Source organism: Oryctolagus cuniculus, chromosome 3 (assembly GCF_051225735.1).
Source record: "Oryctolagus cuniculus isolate XC-2025 breed Fujian yellow rabbit chromosome 3, ASM5122573v1, whole genome shotgun sequence".
Taxonomy (NCBI): Eukaryota; Metazoa; Chordata; class Mammalia; order Lagomorpha; family Leporidae; genus Oryctolagus; species Oryctolagus cuniculus.
The window spans coordinates 172,312,267-172,333,302 of record NC_142869.1 but is presented as its reverse complement, the minus strand read 5'-3'; the positions used below and the strand labels follow the sequence as shown (position 1 = coordinate 172,333,302).

The 21,036-nt window shown below is 40.6% G+C and overlaps 1 long non-coding RNA gene across 13 annotated transcripts in view; it reads right to left on the bottom strand.

The window, feature by feature from the left end:
* Positions 1-21,036, bottom strand: part of LOC149127602 (uncharacterized) — a 330,118-nt gene that overhangs the window by 120,200 nt on the left and 188,882 nt on the right. For 4 of the 13 annotated variants that reach the window (XR_016231112.1, XR_016231108.1, XR_016231119.1 and 1 more), the window contains exon 3: positions 12,953-13,027. The exons of the other annotated variants lie outside the window; for them this stretch is intronic. This is a non-coding gene — a long non-coding RNA (uncharacterized LOC149127602). The remainder of the gene's footprint in view (positions 1-12,952; positions 13,028-21,036) is intronic. 13 annotated transcript variants of the gene reach the window in all.

Sequence of the window (21,036 nt, the reverse complement as noted above, 5' to 3'; positions counted from 1 at the left end):
TGATGCTTTTTTATTTTTTTATTTATTTATTTTTATTTTTTTCACAGGCAGAGTGGACAGTGAGAGGGAGAGAGACAGAGAGAAACGTCTTCCTTTGCTGTTGGTTCACCCTCCAATGGCCGCCAAGGCCGGCGCATCGCGCTGATCTGAAGCCAGGAGCCAGGTGCTTCTCCTGGTCTCCCATGGGGTGCAGGGCCCAAGGACTTGGGCCATCCTCCACTGCACTCCCTGGCCACAGCAGAGAGCTGGCCTGGAAGAGGGGCAACCGGGACAGAATCCGGCGCCCCGACCGGGACTAGAACCCGGTGTGCTGGTGCCACAAGGCGGAGGATTAGCCTAGTGAGCCACGGCACCAGCCGATGCTTTTTTAAATTCTACCCTGTTAGGGATCTTCCGTAAGTCTGGAGTCTCCTTTAAGCTCTAAGAACCCAGGTCCTTTCTCCACGGGTGCTTTCTTTTGCCTGCCCTAACTTTAAGGTCTGTTCCTTCCAAGCTTTGTGCGAGAATCGAGGGAGGTATACATAGAAATGTATTTTTCAAAACATAAGAAAGTATTTAATATTCATAAATATCATATGTGATTACACATATAAATATTAGCATCAATATATGTCTATGTATGTCTGGGTATTTATCTATTTCTATATTTGAATATAGAAATGTGAGTTATATATGTATGCTACATATAATTTACATGTATATTGTCCATATTTAATTAGATTCATATATGTTTATACATATATATATGTGGGGGCATATACATATTCATATCTTATATATTGGGGGGAGAGAAAGAAATGGCATTATTGCTTTAAATATGGGCCCTACAGTCACGTATCACTGTGGAAAGTGGCGTGTCTTTTAGGAAGTTTGCCGGCAATACTGCGCAGAGGCTAACAGCAATATCCCCACCGGATTTCTCTCAGTGTATTGAGACACTGAAGGTTGTGTCTGTCTAAGTGGATTTATGCCTCATACCACCTCCTGTACCTTAATTAGGCCTTACAAAATGAGATGAATACTAAGACAATTTCTGTAAGGAAACTGTGGTATGACCATAATCTAATAACACTAGACCACATAAAGAAGACAATGGCTGAGCTTACACTTCTATTCTATTATATTCTGCAAACATCTCTGTCAACAACTATAGAAACAAAAGTATTTACTGCCAAGATTGTGATACCTGGCAGATATTAGAGTAATTAAATATACAATTTTATTTATGTAAAGTAAAGGAGAAATTTTAATTATGGTTGATAGATTAAATGATTTGGAGGAAACAAAAACTTGTTCTATAGAGAATATTTTTTATAAATTGGATATTCTGAAATACTACCATAGTTATGTGATTTTGTTGCTGAATTGAAGTTAATCAAATAAAACTATGTCTGGATACTTTATTAACTTAGAAGGAAAATGCAAAACAACTTAAAAGCATTATTTTCCATCTAATGTAAAAATGTTTCATGTAAAGATTTGATTTGTTTGTTTAAAATATCAAAGTTCAACTTCCTCCTTTATATTCACATGAAAAATTTCTTGACATCAGGAGGATGTATAACAATAAATAACTGCAGTGTCTTGAGTAAATGTAAGAGTGCAGATATTCACAAACTGTGGTTGACACACAAAAGAACTGATCAGCATGGATCTGGAGGGCTAAAAATTAATTTGAATGTTCTTAAATTGACCTTTTAATACCAATCAAGGAGATGACAGGATGTTATTTCAGAAGTAAAAATATGTACTTGGCAGATAACCCTTAAAACACAGTGATGTACTTATTACGGTAACTGTAGGAGGGAAACTGACAGAGTCTCTCTTTGACCAAACCCTACTCAAGATCCCTAAACTTTTCAACAAGACCACAGATTTTGGGCTTCCATGTTTGTTTCAGAATCCTGGCAGGTCAGTTTAACCAGGATCCCACACTTTCTAGGTCTGATTACCCGCAGCATCTAATTGGTCCCTCTTTGTCACTCCCCCTCTTCGTGGAGGAACGGCACAGGACCCTGCGCTGTTCTTTTGTCTGCTCGGCCCTTCCCGGGTTTGCTGCTGGTCCTTCCCGGGTTGGCTGCCGATCCTTCCACCTCCATGGAAGGGCAGCTCCCCCTGCCACTTTCCCCACTTCCGCAGGGGAGCGGCACACCGCCGGCCGGCTCTCTCGGGGGCTGCTCAGGTGTTCCTTCAGATAGATGTTCCCAGTGCATGTTGTCTCTCTCCTCCTTTATAGTCCTCTTCCACCAATCCCAACTCTGCTACCCACACGCCGAGTACGCTGCTCTCCTCCAATCAGGAGCAGGATCAGCTCCTGCAGGTTATTGGTTGAACTGGAGGCAGCTGTGTAGAAGTTGTTTACTCCTCTTCCAGCGCCATGCTGTGGGAGAGCAGATGCATAGAATAAGTCTTAATTTCAGTAACTTAGTCTAGTCCGAGTTGCTCCCCACACCTCTTCTCCCACCATCCCTCAGGGCATGTCTGATCACCTTGCTCTGCCTTTGGCAAAAATCCTTTTAGATCAGCTTCACCAGAATCTGTCCGCTACACTGAGATTTCCTCTTCATTGTTTTCCATTCACCCTGTTCAGGTGCTGTAAACAGTTACTTCTCATGCTACATTCGGAACTGAGCCCAGTTCTATACAGAGACCCTTCTTCAATCCCCAGTAAAATCTGGCTTCAGCCCTTCCACTACCGTCCATCTCTGGGTTTCTGTTTTCTTCTGGTTGTTGTTGTACTTTGTTTTGTGGTGGTTGTTGTTTTTGACAACTACTGCTGGAATGAAGCTTGCAAGACGTAGGGAATACTCACAAGTGAAGCAGGACAAATAGACTGGTTAGTTAACTGTATCCTTTGAAAGAGCATGGCCTCTCAAGGTTATGGGAAACTGTCCAGGAAGTGAAACGTCATGGTTATATTTACAGTACAATAAAATCATTCAGGTATAAAATTAGAGAACTGTATGGAGGAGCTAGCAGTTTGGAAGTGGATTAGCCAGTCAGAAAACACTTGAAATATTACATAACAAATGGTGCCGAAAAGACCTTGAGGCCATGAAGACACGAGATAAAGGATGGAATGGAAAATAGAAAATAAAAAATGCTCCTCACACGTAATTGAAAAAAAAAAAAAGGAGAACAGTCTAGGGCTCAGAAAGAAATGTAGAAGAATCAGAGTCATTCACTGCACATTCAATGCAGATACTCACATTAGGGACTTAGAATGCAAGGCATGTAGTTCCAGCTATCTAAAGGTGCTCTCTCATCTGATCTCTTCTCCCAGAATTGTTTTCTACATTTCCAAAATATACCGCTTCTCTAATTACTGATAATACCATGATCATTAAAGGGGTAGAAATGGTGGCCTGGGGGAATATGGAATACAGCTAAAGCTTGTTCACTGGGGAATCTAATGACATTTAAACAAGAGAATTGAGCTAAATGTTTTTTTCAAATGATCACATCATGTAAGAGGATTCCATGTTAAACACTGTAGAGTAATTTGTAGTAAACTTAGTTCTTGGCAATGCTGGCATATGCCAAGCTACAAGTGATCAGTTGGTAATACTGCAATTGTCCAGTCTATGCAATATGTGTTAGCCAACTCATTGAAACTAATGATGGAAAGTTATGCATTCAGAGGCTAGACTGTGTTGGGAAAATATAAAACTCATGTAGAATGAAGATCACTCGCTATTAAGTAGGAAATAGTATATATAGCAGGCAAACATAAGTCAAAGTGAGAAGTAGAAGACGTAGGGGAGCCATTGTTTTTTCCAGTGGTACAAAAACTATTATTACGAATTTGATGGATAATTTGTTGCAATTTACCTGCACTCTTCCAGGAGGCAACAGAAAATGTCAGAACATGGAGAAGATGGAATTCTGGCTTTTACTGTTTACTGGAGTAGACTAGGGATTGGAATGGACTATGGTCGATGATCCAACACCATGTGCTCTGACAGCAGTGACTAAGAAAGGACTAACTGGGAGGAGCAGTATCTGGGAAGGTTCTTAGAGGAGATGAAAACTCAGTAGGGCCTTAATGAGGTGAATAATTTACCAGAAGTGGGGCCAGTGCTGTGGTGCAGCAGGTTAAAGCCCTGGCCTGAAGCGTGGGCATCCCATATAGGCGCCAGTTCTAGTCCCAGCTGCTCCTCTTCCAAACTAACTCTCTGCTATGGCCTGGGAAAGCAGTAGAAGATGGCCCAAGTCCTTGGGCCCCTGTCCTGCACCCACGTGGGAGACCTGGAAGAAGCTACTGGTTCCTGGCTTTGGATCGGCATAGCTCCGGCCGTTGCGGCCATTTGGGGAGTGAACCAGCGGATGGAAGACCGCTCTCTCTCTGTCTCTCCTTCTCTCTGTAACTCTGTCTTTCAAATAAATAAAATAAATTATTTAAAAAACAAAGCATTTACCAGAAGAAAAGAGAGGGAGAGAACGCCACATAGATAGCACATTTTGTGCAGAAACAGAGAGATCAAAGATTGTAGCCTAAATTGACCAAAATGAAAGATTTATTTGACTATGTGAGGCACTTGGTGAGATAGGAAAAATGGGAAAAGCGAAGTTGTCATGAAGAGACACACAAGCTAGGAAAGAGAAACACACTCTACCTGGATAGGGACAGGACTTGTATGCCAGTCTGAAGAACACGAGCTTGCTTTTCTTTGAAAAGAGGAGTAATAGAAGTTTTAAACTGAGAAATAATAGGAGGATACTTCAAAAAGGTTTGTGGAAAATGCATATTAAGAAATAATTATACTTGGATTTCAACTTTTTGCAACAAATTAAACATCTTCTCATTCCATTTTCCCAAACTTTTTTCCCTGTAATCCTTCATATATCATAAAGATCATTCTTATATCAATGAGTAAAACAGAAAATATACTGGTATTGTGGAATTTCAGAAAGAAGCTGTTAATATGGCCAAAGGCATTTTCTGACTTCATCTCTCTTGTGAAATGGAGAGCATTAACCATTTTTGTAAAGGATAAAGCAATAATGAGTTTGAGTAGACAGTCTGTGGTTGCTAAGAAATTGTAGCCTCTCTGGTGTCTGCCACTAAATAAAAACCATCTCATTTATTCCAAAAATTCCAACTTCTTTTTTCTTCTTAGTAGAAAGCAAAATGGAACAGAAACATATATCAGCAAAATCTTTCTTCAAAAGTGCTAATAATACTTTAAAATACTTTAATATCTGATTCATTTTATGCTTTCAATAATTTTTAAATCAACAATTATTATCTTCCTCTAACAGACTGCAAATATTCAAGTGTACTGATTAGTAACATCAATTTTAATTATCACTTTCTCTGCTATTTGACAGCATCCCAAACTAAGATGCTCACAATGAAAATAAAAAACTTTTCTTTTTACATAAAATGCATAAGAAAATCATTAAAGTATCTCTAAATTTCCAAGGAAATCATGCCCAATATCATTTTCTTGTATGTAAGGGGAACCTGACAGTAGATATTCATCTGAACATCCAAATTCTTTGGAAATTCCAGACATAAGGGATACCAGGTTCATTTGAGGCTCAGTCCTCCAGGGTGTTCTTTTCACCTGCATATAAACGCTCTTCCCTATTAACAAAATGGGTTTGACAACCAATATCACTCTTACTAATTGCTCCTTGAAGTTCTCTAGAATTACTTTTTTCTTTTGTGAACCAATGATAGCACTTAGCTCATCAGAGGCCTGTTTTGAGGAATAAATATTTTAATCCATTTAAAATACTTTGTCTAATGTCTAAAGTGTGTATTCAATACACTGTAGCTGTTATCAATATTTAGAAATCACAGAATCAGACCTAAAAGTAATGTCAATGATTCTCTGAGCAACCAAGCGTTATGATTTAATAGAATTTGGCTCCCCAAACTCATACAGATGTTTAAACTCCAAAGTCTTATGTTAATAGTTGAAGGGTTAAGGGGAGAGACTTGATCTAATTATGGCAACTGAGAGGCGGCTCTGGTGGGAAGGCTTCAGGTCTCTGGAGGTTTGGTGTCTGGAGGGTTGGCTACATGTAACCTGAGCAGGCTTCTGTTGTCAGCTCCCTGGTTTACCATGCAATCATCCCTCTGCATTTCCTCTGCCACTACCTCCACCGGAAGCCAGGCTAACTGGTCTACCTGATCATTCACTGTGATAACCTTCTCTCCAAAGCTGCTCCTCTAGAGTATTTTAGTTAAAGCTGACTAACAGACCAGCTAATTTGGTAATTAAGAAATACTGAGATCTTGGACTGATGTTGTAGTGTAGTGGATAATGCTGCCACCTGCAATGCTAGCATCCATATTGGAGCTTGTTCATGTCCCAGCTGCTCCATGTCCAATCCAGTCCCTGCTAGTCACCTGAGAAATGCAGAAGATGACCCAAGTGTTTGGGCCGATGCACCCAAATGGGAAATCTGGAAGAAGTTCCTAACTTTGGCCTGGTCCTGCCATGGCTGTTGTGCCATCTAGGTACTGAACCAGCAGATGGGTGATGCCTCTCTGTTTTCTCCCTATCTCTCTATAGCTCTGACTTTCAAATAAATATTTAAAAAAATACTGAGATCTAGACAGAAAGACACTGCCCAGGGTCACACAGCTAATTCTTTACAGTGCCAAGATCATAACCCATATCATTTAGATTCTGGGCTGGCATCCTTTCTGCTATCATGCAACAACTTTCGTGCTGCAGGATACACTGTGAGATGTTTTGCAGTGGATGTGTGGCAGCTCTGTCTGACATAAATGTGTGTAGCTAAACTCAAGCCATTTGGATGTGCCCAAGGGATTAGAAGAATAAACAAGAGTGTGCTTCACACTCTGGCGCAGACTGAAGAATCAAACACATTGATAACGTGTGCTGCTCTCTTTCACCTCTGCATTCTTCAGGATTTGTAGATCTTCTTTCCGCAGAGGGAGCTGACTTCTTTGAAAGACAGCTAGGGTGAGACGTGGGCCCTGAACCCCAGAGTGCATAGCAGGTGAAACAGCTGCAGGAGCCCCAGCCCCGACACGGAGCACCCGCCTCATCTCCAGGCTGACAGATATCTGCCAGCAGCATCAGATCTGTCAGCTTCTTCACTCCTCTGGAATGAGCAAATAGTCTGGGCCCTGATCTGAGATGAAGACAAGACACTAGCATCCTCAGTAAAAACTGCACTCCTGCACACACATGCAATAGCAGTTTATGACAGGAGAAAAGGGTAATCGAATTGGCCCATATTTAGTACATTAAATGACCATGAATAATGTCATACTCCACTTGGGAGAGGCAAATGTCTCCCATCAGGACCCAGCTCCAGCAATATCATGTACAATACTAAGAATTTTCCAGGCCGGCGCCATGGCTCACTTGGCTAATCCTCCGCCTGCAGCACTGGCACCCCGGGTTCTAGTCCTGGTTGGGGTGCCAATTCTGTCCCGGTTGCTCCTCTTCCAGTCCAGCTCACTGCTGTGGCCCAGGAGTGCAGTGGAGGATGGCCCAAGTGCTTGGGCCCTCACCTGCATGGGAGACCAGGAGGAAGCACCTGGCTCCTGGCTTCAGATCAGCGCAACGTGCTGGCCATAGCGGCCACTTGAGGGGTGAACCAACGGGAGGAAGACCTTTCTCTCTTTCTCTCTCTCTCTCTCACTGTCTAACTCTGCCTGTCAAAAAAAAAAGAATTTTCCATAGAGAAATGTTTAGTTTTTAATAGCAATAAAAATAAAAAATAATTACACTCTAAATAGAGCTATCTTCACAATGCATTTCTGTCTTAAGCTTCAAAATCTCTGCAAGAGACTAAAAAAAGTTAATTCCTGAGTTTATTTTCTTTTTATGTGGTAAAATAAGATGATCTCTAAGGTCTTCTTTATTTTGTATAACATTGAGTTTAGCCATTTAATGTTTAATTGTACCTACTGATTGTCTTTCTCTATGATCATTTACTAACCTGTACTAGGAAGGGTTCCTATTGGCCGAGGAAGAGTTTTTAACAAAGTAATTTATAGGCACTCGGGTAATTTTCCAGAATTATTGGAACCTATTTAGCCTCTGAATCACTGAGAAAACAGTAGTCACATCTAAGGATCAAGATATGAGAAGAGGTGTGGTGGAAAGAGAAGGCCATGCCAAGATGGTCACTGGCAAGCGAGCGTCAGTTACTCAGGAATGGCTTCGAAACCAACCTGGCAACAGAGCCTGCCTGGCAACAGGCTGTGATTGGATGGCTTTGGAAGCCACATGGCAATGGAGCCTGCCTGGCAACAGGCTGTGATTGCTTAGGGCATAAACCGTCACTTTGCCCTGATTGGCTGCCTTGGCTATATAAGCTGCTGTACCAACTGAAATAAACGAGTCTATGGGCTGCTCGCCTCCGGCCTCTTTTCACCCAACTCCTGTGGTCTGTGTTGTGACTCCGTACCTCTTGCCCCCACCACACTCCTCTTCTCAGAACAAATCAACCTCAACATCTGGCGCCCAATGTGGCTGAGAGAGAGACAGCGTGTTGGAATCAGTGAGGTCCCCCCTTGATTTCGGCAAGTAGGCCCCTCAGTGTTTTGTGCACTGTTCAGTTCTGTGAGGGTGAGCACAGGAACAGGGGGGTATCTTTCTCATGTCTGAGCACTGAAGAGCGGTGTGCCATGCCAGCTCTAGCCAAAGGAAAGACACCCACAGCACTGCTGCCACAACAAACCTCAGCGGTCACCACACAGACCACAGGACTCCACACACGGAGTCACCACACAGACCACAGGAGTTGGGTGAAAGCAGGCCAGAGGCGAGCAGCCCATAGACTCTTAAGCCCCTTTCCTTGTCCTTGTCCTCAGTCTAAGTGACCCCAGGTTAGGCACACACTGCCCAGAAGTGTACTGCCGCTTCTTGGCTCCTCCTTTTACTTTAAGTTCACCTGGCAAATTCACGTAAGGGACTGATCATCCCAGAATTCGGAACCAAGTCATCTTCCTTCACTCATGAGAGGTGACACTCCAGAGACACTGTGTGGTCATACGGCCTTGATCTAACGAATCAAGGAAGTCCCCCACAAAGCACAGGACATACGTATGATCTGATACACCACTGTCTGTTTGTCTAACGTAGGGAACACCCTGCATAATGCCATCAGCCGCTGAGGTTTGTTATGGCAGCAGTGCTGTGGGTGTCTTTCCCTTGGCTAGAGCTGGCATGGCACACCGCTCTTCAGTGCTCAGACATGAGAAAGATACCCCCCTCTCAGAATCCTACTCAGATTACCAAACATAATGAATCTGTGAGTGATAAGAGCCTGACACTCCAGGCCTCTGCCTCACAGACAATAGGCGATGACTTAGGGAGAGAGAGCTCTGACAGTGAAAATGAAATGACAGCAGACAATGCTGCAATGCCTAGTCAGCCACCCCCCAAATACCCGTGGGATGAACTTAGACGAGCTCAAGGTAATAACCCATGCGAGGTCATCCCATCCATTCCCAGTGAGGATCCCCACATTTGTGGCAGTCCACAGGTACCATAGGCTCTCAGGGCAGTCACTAGACCCCATCCCACCTGCACGTTTGCTGTTAATGTCAAAGTGGACACAGAATTCAGACCCTGGATTCCAGTGCCTGTAAAAAGGCTTCTGCTAACCAAGGGCCAAGGATATGCTTGTGTCTTTCCAGAAAATGTGGGACAGCCCATTTAGGTACCAGCCAGAAACATCAAGCCTGCAACTGACAGTCAACCAGAACCAGCTGAACAAGACTGAGAGTTCACCTTGTTAGTGGATGCACCTTCTACCAATTGTCAAGCTACTGCCCTATCATCATATCCTGAGGAATGGCCCACAGCCGCATCTGCTACTGCTTTATAGACCACTTAGCTCTGGTCAGCCACTCAAATGGCCCACAGCCTGTGTGCAGTCATGCCATTCCTGATTACCATTGTTCCTCATTCCTACCCCTATCTGAGCAAGCACTCCTGTGGTCTCCTATTTTGTACGCTAGTTAGTCAATGACAGGTAAGATCAATCTAAGATAGGCACAGCTGCATACAGAGACCACATGGAAACGGGGTCAACAATGGTATGGCCAATAATCTTGCCTCCTGTTGTTCAATATAAACAAAAAGGGGCAAATGTGGTGGAATGAGAAGGTGAGAAGGTCATGAGAAGGTGAGAAAGACATGAGAAGGTGAGAAGGTCATGCCAAGATGGCCACTGACAACAGAAACTGCCTGGCAACAGGCCGTGATTGGATGGCTTCGAAACCCACCTGGCAACAGAGCCTGCCTTGCAACAGGCTGTGATTGGATGGCTTTGGAAACCAACCTGGCAACAGGCTGTGATTGGTTAGGGCAGTGTCAGCATCCCAAACAGGTACCAGTTCAAGTCTGGCTTCTCCAGTTCATATCCAGCTCCCTGCTAGAGCATCTAGGAAAGCAGCAGAAGGTGGCCCAAATGTTGGATTTCTGCACCCATTTTGGAAACCTGGAAGAAGCTCCTCACCCCAGGCTTCTGATTGGTGCAGCTCCAGTCATTTTGGCTATTTGGGGATTGAACCAGCAGATGGAAGACCTCTCTCCCTCTCTCTGGCTCTCCCTTTCTCTGTCTGTAATTTTGACTTTCAAATAAAATAAATAAATCTTTAAAAAGTAAAGAGATGAGAAGAAAATAACAACAATAATACTTCAAAACATTTTGTATTTCACAAACAACTTTCTGTGCAGGGGTTTACACAATGTCTACAGAAAACCAATGGAGTAAGTTATTTTCAGAGTTTTTCTGTGAAATCTGTAATTTGGACAGGTAGTAAAACTTGCCAAGGACTCACAATCGTAGCCACAAGTCAACAACAGGCCTCTGTCAGTCCTAATCCCCAACACCAGCCTACACTTGTCTCCTGATGTGGGATCTTGTATTCACAATGAAATACATATGTCAGGTAAAGAAATGATAACATAGCCGGCACCACGGCTCACTTGGCTAAGAACATCTACCCAGGCCAAGTGGGAGTTATCCCAGGTATGCAAAGATTGTTCAGCATTGGCAAATCCGTCTACATGATATATCACATTAACAAAGTGAAGAACAAAAATCATATAATTATCTCAATAGATACAGAGAAAGCATTTGATAAAATACAGCACCCTTTCATGGTGAAAACTTTACACAAATTAGATATAGAAGAAACATTTCTCAGCAAAATCAAGGCAATTTAAAACAGACCCATGCCCAGTGTCCTACTGAATGAGGAAAAATTGGAAGCATTCTCACTGAAATCCAGAACCAGATAATGATGCCCACTATCACCATTGCTCCGCAATATAGTCCTGGAAGTTTTAGCCAGAGACATTACGCAAGAAAAATAAATCAAAGGGATACAAATTGGGAAGGAGGAAGTCAAATTATCCCTATTTGCAGATGACATGATTCTATATATAGGGCATCCAAAAGACTCCACTAAGAGGCTATTGGAATTCATAGAATAGTTTGGTAAAGTGGCAGGATATAAAATAAACATACAAAAATCAATAGCCTTTTTATACAGAGACAATGCCATGGCTGATAAAGTGCTTTTAAGATCAATTTCATTCATAATAGCTACAAAAAAGTCAATACCTTGGAATAAGTTTACTCAAGGATGTCAAAAATCTCTATGATGTGAATTATAAAACATTAAAGAAAAAAACAGTAGAAGACACAAAAATGGAAAAATCTCACATGTTCATGGATTGGAAGAATCAATATTATCAAAATGTCCAAACTACCAAAAGCAATTTACAGATTCAACGCAATACCAATCAAAATATCAAGGACATTGTTCTCAGATATAGAAGCAATGATTCAGAAATTAATATGGAAACACAGGAGACCCTGATTAACTAAAGCAATCTTATACAACAAAAACAAAACCATAAGCATCACAATAACAGATTTCAATACATACTTCAGGGCAGTTATAATCAAAACAGCCTGATACTGGAACAAAAACAGATGGACAGTGTGGGGAGCAATTCGGACTAGACTAAGTTACTGGAATTAAGACTTATTCTATGCATCTGCTCTCCCACAATATGGCGCTGGGAGAGGAGAAAACAGCTTCTACACAGCTGCCTCCAGTTCAGCCAATAAACTGTAGGACTTGCTCCTGATTGGAGGAGAGCAGCGTACTCGGCGTGTGGGCAGCCGAGTTAGGATTGGCGGAGGAGGACTATAAAGGAGGAGAGAGACGGCATGCACCAGGAACATCTATGGGGAACATCTAAGGGGAACATTCTGCTGAAGGAACACCTGTGCAGCCCCCAGAGAGCCGGCCGGCGGTGTGCCGCTCCCCTGCGGAAGTGGGGAATGCGGCCAGGGGGAACTGCCCTTCCACGGAGGTGGAAGGGATAGTAGCCAACCCGGGAAGAACCAGCAGCAAACCCGGGGAGGGCCGAGCAGACGAAAGAACAGCGCAGGGTCCTGTGTCGTTCCTCCACGAAGACGGGGAGCGACAGGACAGACCAATGCAACAGAATAGAAATCCCAGAAATCAACCCATGTGCCTACAACCAACTTATTTTGACAAAGGTGCTAAAACCAATCTCTGGAGCAAGGATAGTCTCAACTTCTGTGGATAAATATCAAGGAATATAATTACTAGATCATTTGGTAAAACTATGTTTAGCTTAGTAAGGCAGTCCAAATTGTCTTCCATAGTATCTGTCATTTGTCTTCCCACAAGCACTGAATGAGAATTCTCTTTGCTCTATGAACTTACCAATACTTGATATTGTTGGTTTTCTGGATTTTGAATCAGTCCATCTTTAATCTCACATTTCTATAATTTTTTATCATTCTAAGATATATAGTATTAGAGAACTTCCAAATATATACTTTTCACTTAGTCTCATACCGAATATCCAATATCTGCCAAACATACAATGCTTCTAGTTTTCCCTCAAAAACAGCATTCTGCAATTATTGATAGGAATGAAAAACCAGTACTTGGCTCTACCTTTGGTAACTCATGGTTAGATGATTCACAGAATCTTGGATGTGCTAACAGGAGCAACTGCAGAGATCCTAAACCCTGAAAGAAAAGGCAGCTACTGTAAAAAGGGAACAGAAATGTAACTGCAACCTACCTCCTTATCTTTATTATGGAATTAAAGTCTTGATATCCAAGGAAAGGGCAAGAATAACTGGTCACAGGTTATTAGTGAAAACCCATTGTATGTGAAGGATTGGAAGAAAAAGTAATATACTCTTGATAAAGGGGACAAATTAAATACTGGACCAAGAATGACAGCTACAGTACTGGCAAGTGTTTGTGTAGTTCACATTCTTAGTTTTAAAGACACAATATATGCTTATGGCTGAAGTTAAAGTGGAACATCAAAAAGTTTCCCTTAACTCACACCACTGGCTATCAGTGATTGAGTATGTGTCATATTTAAATACTGCTAAGGCAACTCTAAGAAATCTACTCTTTTTAGGCACAATTTAAGATGAGAAGTATGAGCATGGAGCTGAAACTGAGGTAACCACTTGGACAAATCAGCTCCTCCAACCTCATCTACTGCAAACTATAAATGATAACCAAGAGGAATTTGAATATTGTGGTATGGGGAGCCAGAAGAGTGAAAGACCTCAAACTCAGGATTAATCTTGGCTGAATTTCCACATGCCTTCACACTAAATCGTAGCAGAATAAAAGTATGCCAATTACAACTAATAAAAACTATTTTTTAAAAAAGCTATACTTTTTACATGTCTGTGTTTTAACAAAAATTAATAAAGTAAATAAAAAGTAAAGAAAAAAAACAACAGACATAAAATAGCTAAAAAGTCAACAGAATCAAACTTATATATAATGACCCTTTTGGAACTATTAAATAATCATGATTGGTATGATAAATGATGGCATGGAATATCAAATAACCATTCTTTTTTTGGTTCAAGATTTATTTGTTTATTTGAAATACAGAATTAGAGAGAGAGAGAGAGAGAGAGAGAGAGAGAAATAGAGAGAGTTCCATCCATTGGTTGACTCCCCAGATGGCTGCAAAGGCCAGAGCTGTGTTGATCCAAAGTCAGGATCCAGGAGCTTCTTCTAGGTCTCCCACGTGGGTGCAGAGGCCAAAGGACCCGGGCCATCTTCTACTGCTTTCCCAGGCCACAGCAGAGAGATGGATAGGAAGTAGAGCAGCCGAGATTCGAATAGGTGCCCATATGGGATGCCAGCACTACAGGCAATGGCTTTACCCACTATGTCACAGAGTTGGCCCCTCAAATAACCATTCTTAGTATGATAAATGCCTCAATTAAATAGGTACACAGCAGTTAAGTTCAGATTGGTAATGTTAGCAGAGAAACAGAAACTGTAGGAAAAACAAAATTAAAATATCAGTATGAGTTGAAGTGTGCTTTCAACAGGCTCAACAGTGGAATCAAAACATCCAAGGAAATAATAAGTGAATTCAATGCAGGCCAGAAGAAATTACACAATATAAAACTCAGAGAGAAAAATGCAGAGGCATAAAACCCAAAAATTTGCAAGAGCTGTAAGAAAAGATCAAATGTTTTAACATATATGTTATCAGAATTCCACAAAGAAAAGGCAAAGAAAATAAATAAAATGTTTTTGAAGAAATACAGACATACAGAAAACCATAGATCCAAGATACTCAGAGAATATTAAGTGAGATAATTTTTTTTTAGAAATACATACTTTAGGGGGCAAGCCTTGGGTGAAATTTAAGCCTCTGCCTGCAATGCCAGCATTTACATATGAGCCCCGATTAGATCACCAGCTGCTCCAATTCTGGTCCAGCTCTCTTTTTATGGCCTTTGAAAGCAGGGGAAAGATGGCCCGACTACTTGGGTCCTTGCGCCCATTTGGTAGACCTGGAAGAAGCTCCTCGCTTCTAGCTTCAGCCTGGCCCAGCTTCGGCTATTGCAGCCACTTGGGGAGTGAATGAGCCGGTGGAAGATTCTCTCCCTCTCTCTCTCTCTGGATCTCTGCCTTTCAACTAACTAACTAACTAACTAACTAACTAAATCTTAAAAAAGGAAATGCACACATAGGCATATCATATTTCAAAGGTGGTAATAAGAACAATTTGAAGGCAGTCAGACAAAATAGAAAAAAGACCACAACATAACAAAGAAAACCGAAAATTTTTGATAGAAACCATGCCACTCCCATTTAAAAAATGAACACTGGAATTATAAAATATAGAAAGGAAAAAATAACTATCACCCCAAACTTCTCTACCCAGTGAAAATATCTCTCACAATTAAGAAGACCTTTTTCAACCAGACCTCTTTAACAACGAAAATTAATTTATGGGCAGCACATCTACAGTTCTATACTACAGGGTCCATTCAAAGAACTTCTTTAGATACACAATTGAACCTAAAGAAAGAAGGGGAGAGCACTGGAAATTGAAAAAAATACTTTTCTACTTCATTTCTCTACAAAATAACTGTCTACTTAAAGCAAAAATAACAGTAAGACAATGTGTGTACATAGTACATGTAAAAGAGAAATATATATAAAAAAGAACATTGGATGAACTGAAGCAATTAAGGCTACAATGTGAGATCTTTATACTAAATAAGATGTGTACAAAATTATTTCACTCAATCATATAAGTATGCATGAGGATACAATTATATAAATAAATAAATGATTTCATAGTTTAAATTAGAAAGGAATCCTTTCCTTTAAGAATATTCTGATAACTGTAAAAAGGATTCAGAAAATAGAAAATAATCATTAGACCATGACAATAATTACTCCGGATGAAAAGGTATGCTCATAGTTTATAAAACTGTTGGACAGGGTATTTCCTGTAGCAGCTGGGGTACTGTTTGGGATACCCATATCCCATATCAGAATGGCTGGCTCCAAATCACAGACACAGTCCTGATTCCAGCTTCCTGGTAATGGGTACCCTGGGAGGCAGCAGATGATGCCTTGAGTATTTGGATCCCAGCTACCCAAGTGGCAGACTGGATTGAGTTTCTGGCTCTTGGCTTTGACTTGGCCCAGTAATGGTTATTGTGGGCATTTGTTGTGGATTGTCCCTTTGCCTTTCAAATACATAAAATAAATATTTAAAACATAGAATCAGTGGACATCAGTTTGAAAAAAAATAGGGTGTTTGAATAGTATAAAGTTATTTCTTCCAATATATTCACCAAATTTAAAGGGAAAGTATCAAATTTACAATAAAAGAACCAGATTTTACCATCTTAACCGAGTGACCAAAGACGAAAATCACCACAAATAAGACATATTGGCCTCCTATGTAATTTGTAGAATTCATTACAAAGAGTATTTTGTAATGAATCACTTTCATGGATTTCTTGGTCCCCCGAAATACATAAACAAAATCATGAGAAAATCTCAAAATTACTCCAATTGAGGGTCAGTCCACAAAATAACTGACCAGCATTCTTTAAAAGCCAAGGTCATGAAAGACCAATGGTGATTAAGGAATTGTCAAATAATATGAAATAGCAAAGAGACATGAAAACTATATGCAGTATGGAATACTAGGTTGTACCCTAGAATAGAAAAAGGATACTAATAGAAAAATGGGTGAAATTCAAATAAATTCAAATCAATGTTTAGTTAATCATGTTCCATAATTTTAATTTTTAAATTTGAATTAAACATTTGCTCTTTTAACTTATACATTTTTTTATTTATTTAAATGGAACCTGAGGCCGGCGCCGCGGCTCACTAGGCTAATCCTCTGCCTAGCGGTGCCGGCACACTGGGTTCTAGTCCCGGTTGGGGCGCCGGATTCTGTCCCATTGCCCCTCTTCCAGGCCAGCTCTCTGCTGTGGCCAGGGAGTGCAGTGGAGGATGGCCCAGGTGCTTGGGCCCTGCACCCCATGGGAGACCAGGAGAAGCACCTGGCTCCTGGCTCCTGCCATCGGATCAGCGCGGTGCGCCGGCCGCAGTGCGCCGGCCGCGGCGGCCATTGGAGGGTGAAGCAACGGCAAAGGAAGACCTTTCTCTCTGTCTCTCTCTCTCACTGTCCACTCTGCCTGTCAAAAAATAAATAAATAAATAAATAAATAAAAATAAAAATAAATGGAACCTGAGTATATGAAATACAGGAAATTTGTTTCCTTTATATAAATAAAGAATTTAAATAAGAAAAGAGTCTTGGATTAAAAGAATTAATATCAAAATGTTCATACCATTAGAAGCACTTTACAGATTCAATGCAATCCCAATCAAAATACCAATGATACTCTTCCCTTGATCCACAAAAAAATTGCTAAAATTCATATGGAAACACAAGAGATCCCGAATAACTCAAGCAATCTTATAAAACAAAAACAAAGGTGAAGGAATCATAATACCAGATTTCAAGACATACTACAGGGTAGTTATAAGCAAAACAGCCTGATGCTGGCACAAAAATAGATGTGTAGACCAATGGAACAGGATAAGAATTCCAGAAATCAATCCACACATCTACAACCAACTAATCTTTGACAAAGGAGGTAAAATCAATCCCTGGGGCAAGGACAGTCTCTTCAACAAATGGTGCTTTAAAAGGTGGATTCCCACACGTGGAATTATGAAACAAGATCCCTACCTTGTACCTAATACAAAAATCTACTCAAAATGGATGAAGGACTTACATCTACTACCCAATACTATCAAATTACTAGAGAACAATGGGAAAACTCTGCAAGACATTGGCATGGGCAAATATTTCTTGAAAAAGACCCCAGAAACACAGGCAATCAAAGTCAAAATTGACAAATGAGATTGCATCAAGTTGAGAAGCTTTAGCACTGCAAAAGAAATACTCAGTGACTATGCAACCGACAGAATGGAAGAAAATATTTGCAAATTATGAAATGGTAAAGCATTAATAACCAGAATCTCTAAAGAGCTCAAGAAACTCAAAAACAACAAAACAAATATTCCAGTTAAAAAAAATGGTCAAAGGAGTTGAACAGGCATTTTTCAAAAGAGAAAATTGAAATGGCCAACAAACACATGAAAAAAATGCTCAGGATCACTAGCCATCAGGGAAATGCAAATCAAAACCACAATGAGATTTCAAAATTCTAGCTAGAATGGCTTTCATACAGAAATCAACAAAGAACAAAAGCTGGAGGGGGGAAGGTACCCTAATCCACTGTTGGTGGGAATGTAAACTGATGCAGCCATGTGGAAGACATTATGTAGATACCTCAGAAATCTGAAAACAGATCTACCATATGACCCAGCAATCCCACTCCTTAGAATTTATCCCTAAAATGAAATCAGCATATGAAAGAGTTATCTTTACCCCGTGTTCATTGCAGCTCAATTCATAATAGCTAAGACATGGAATGAACCCAGATGTCCATCAACTGAAGACTGGATAAAGAAGTTACAGTCTACGTATAACATTGAATATTACACAGCAGTAAAAAAAATGAAATGCTATCTTTTGAAACAAAATGGATGTAACTGGAAACCATTATACTTAGTAAGTAAGCCAGTCCCAAAAAGATAGATATCATATGCTTTCCCTGATCTGTGGTAACTAATAAAGTACCTAAAATGTGATGTACTGATGTGAAACCAACATTTTGAGATTCAATGACTGTTTGCATTCCTTGTCTCTACTGTTGAAGAACAGTGTTATTTTTCTTCATAATATTTGCTGGACTTTTTACCTAGTGTGGGGTTAATCTTATGAGTATTAAGTAAACTGAAAATAGGTCTTTGTAAAAATAATGAGTGGCAACAGGAGAGACAGGAGGAAGGGAGGGGGTAGCATAGGTAGGAGGGAGTAGGGTATGAAGTATCACTATATTCCTAAAACTGTATATATGGAATGTATATACCTCAAATAAAATTTTAAAGAGGAGAAAAAGGAGAAAAAATATTTATTCATTTTTTTCATTCATTCATTTAAAATGTAGAGCAACAGTGAGGAGAAGAGACAGAAAGAAAGTGATCTTCCATCTACTGGTTCATTCCACAAATGCCCACAACAGCCATCATTGGGCCAGAACAAAGCCACAGGCCAGTAATTCCATCCTGGTCTCCCCAATGGGTGCCAATTGTCCAAGCACTTGGGCCATCATCCACTAGGCAGATTAGCAGAAAGATGGATGAGAAGTTGAGCATCCAGGACTCAAACTAGGTATTCCCATCTGTAAGGCCAGTGTTCCAAGTGGGGGCTTTACTCACTGTACCACAATGCCAGCTTCCATGGTAATATATTTACATTAGGGGGAACTGAGTAAAGAATATATGTAATTTCTATTCTATTAACACAGCATTTTTAAATGTAAAATTGCTTCAAAATAAAAAGTAAAATGAAAATAATTTTTTCACATAGTTCAATAGATACCTGGGGTTGGCGCTGGTGCGTGGCAGGTTAACGCCCTGGCCTGCAGCACCGGCATCCCATATGGGTGCTGGTTTGAGTCCCAACTGCTCCACTTCCAATCCAGCTCTCTGCTATGGCCTGGGAAAGCAGTAGAAGATGGCCCAAGTCCTTGGGTCCCTGCACCCACGTGGGAGACCTAGAAGAAGCTCCTGGCTCCTGACTTTGGATCAACACAGCTCTGGCCTTTGCAGCCAGTTGGGGAGTGAACCAGCAGATGGAAGACCTCTCTCTCTCTCTCTCTGCCTCTCCTTCTCTCTCAAACTTTAAAATTCTTCTCAGAGCTTCTCACAGTCTGTTATCTAGAAATGTTTTGAGAGCATTTTAAGTGAGTTCTGCTTAGAAAAAGGATGTTCAGCATAGAAAAGAATAGACAGATACATGATTGATAGATAATCTAGTTTTCTTTACTCTGGTAATGCACTGTTAACAATCTCATATTTATATGAAATCATATAGGTATGTAGATTAAACAAAGGGAGTAGAGGAGTGGAAAATATGACACAAGTATGAATGAAAGAAAAAGTATAGATTATGAGAGAGGGAAAAGAAACTGGCAGCTCAGTGCCACAGCATTGTAAAATCATGACTCTCAGGAACTGTGTGGGATTCAAGCAAGGACATTTGTTTTGTTTTTTGTTTGTTTGTTTGACAGGCAGAGCACTTGGGCCATCCTCCACTGCACTCCCGGGCCACAGCAGGGAGCTGGCCCGGAAGAGGGGCAACCGGGACAGAATCCGGCGCCTCGACCAGGACTAGAACCTGGTGTGCCAGCGCCCCAAGGCAGAGGATTAGCCTATTGAGTCACGGTGCCGGCCGACATTTGGTTTTTGCATGAACATTGTTTCACATGAAAAAACAGGATAGAGAGGGCATTGTTAGAACTTGAATTTTTCAGCCTTCTTAAAAAGATTCTGTACGTAACTGTATGCGTGAGTGCTGGAGGTTTTGCCAGTCTGATTTTGTGCTCATGGGTAAACACAGTGCTTGTTTTTGGGCTCTCGGGCCAGTGAGCTTGTTGATGAATGTTTAGCTTTCGGTGATCCTCTCTTATTTCTCTTCTCTAGGCATGTTTCCTAACAGTCTGGGAGAATGTCCCTGATGGAACTGAAACATCTTATGTCTGAGACATTTTCTGTGCACGACCCCTATCTTACAAGATTTGAGTTGATGACCCAGTCACAGTTCAAAATATTCTTTTAACAGATAGCATTTTCTCATTTTATAGCAGCTATTTTATATCACATTTATAATAATAATAACTGCTTTACATTTTTTACTTTCTCAGAATATTTTACTATTTTCTTTCATCCCAGGGAAATTATTCATACTTTTATGAAAATTAATAATAATTATGTCAACATTTGTAAAGGATTTGATTTTTTTCTCTCCATCTCAGTTGAGAAAGCACAAAAGAGAAATTGAAAGATAAGGCAGCAAAAATCAGCTGGCAACAACCATCTTTTGGCTAGAAAGTCTGTAAAATATACAACGGATTTTTGGAAAAGATTATAAAGACATATGTATTTATCTTGCTCACTAATGCCTATTACAGAACAATGTAGCATTTGGGAATTGAGTAGTCATTGAACTGAAAAGTAGCTGCTTACTTATATAAAAATTTGTTTTGTATTTGAAAGATTAAAATATGCAGCCTTTCCAATAAAATGTTGCTTTC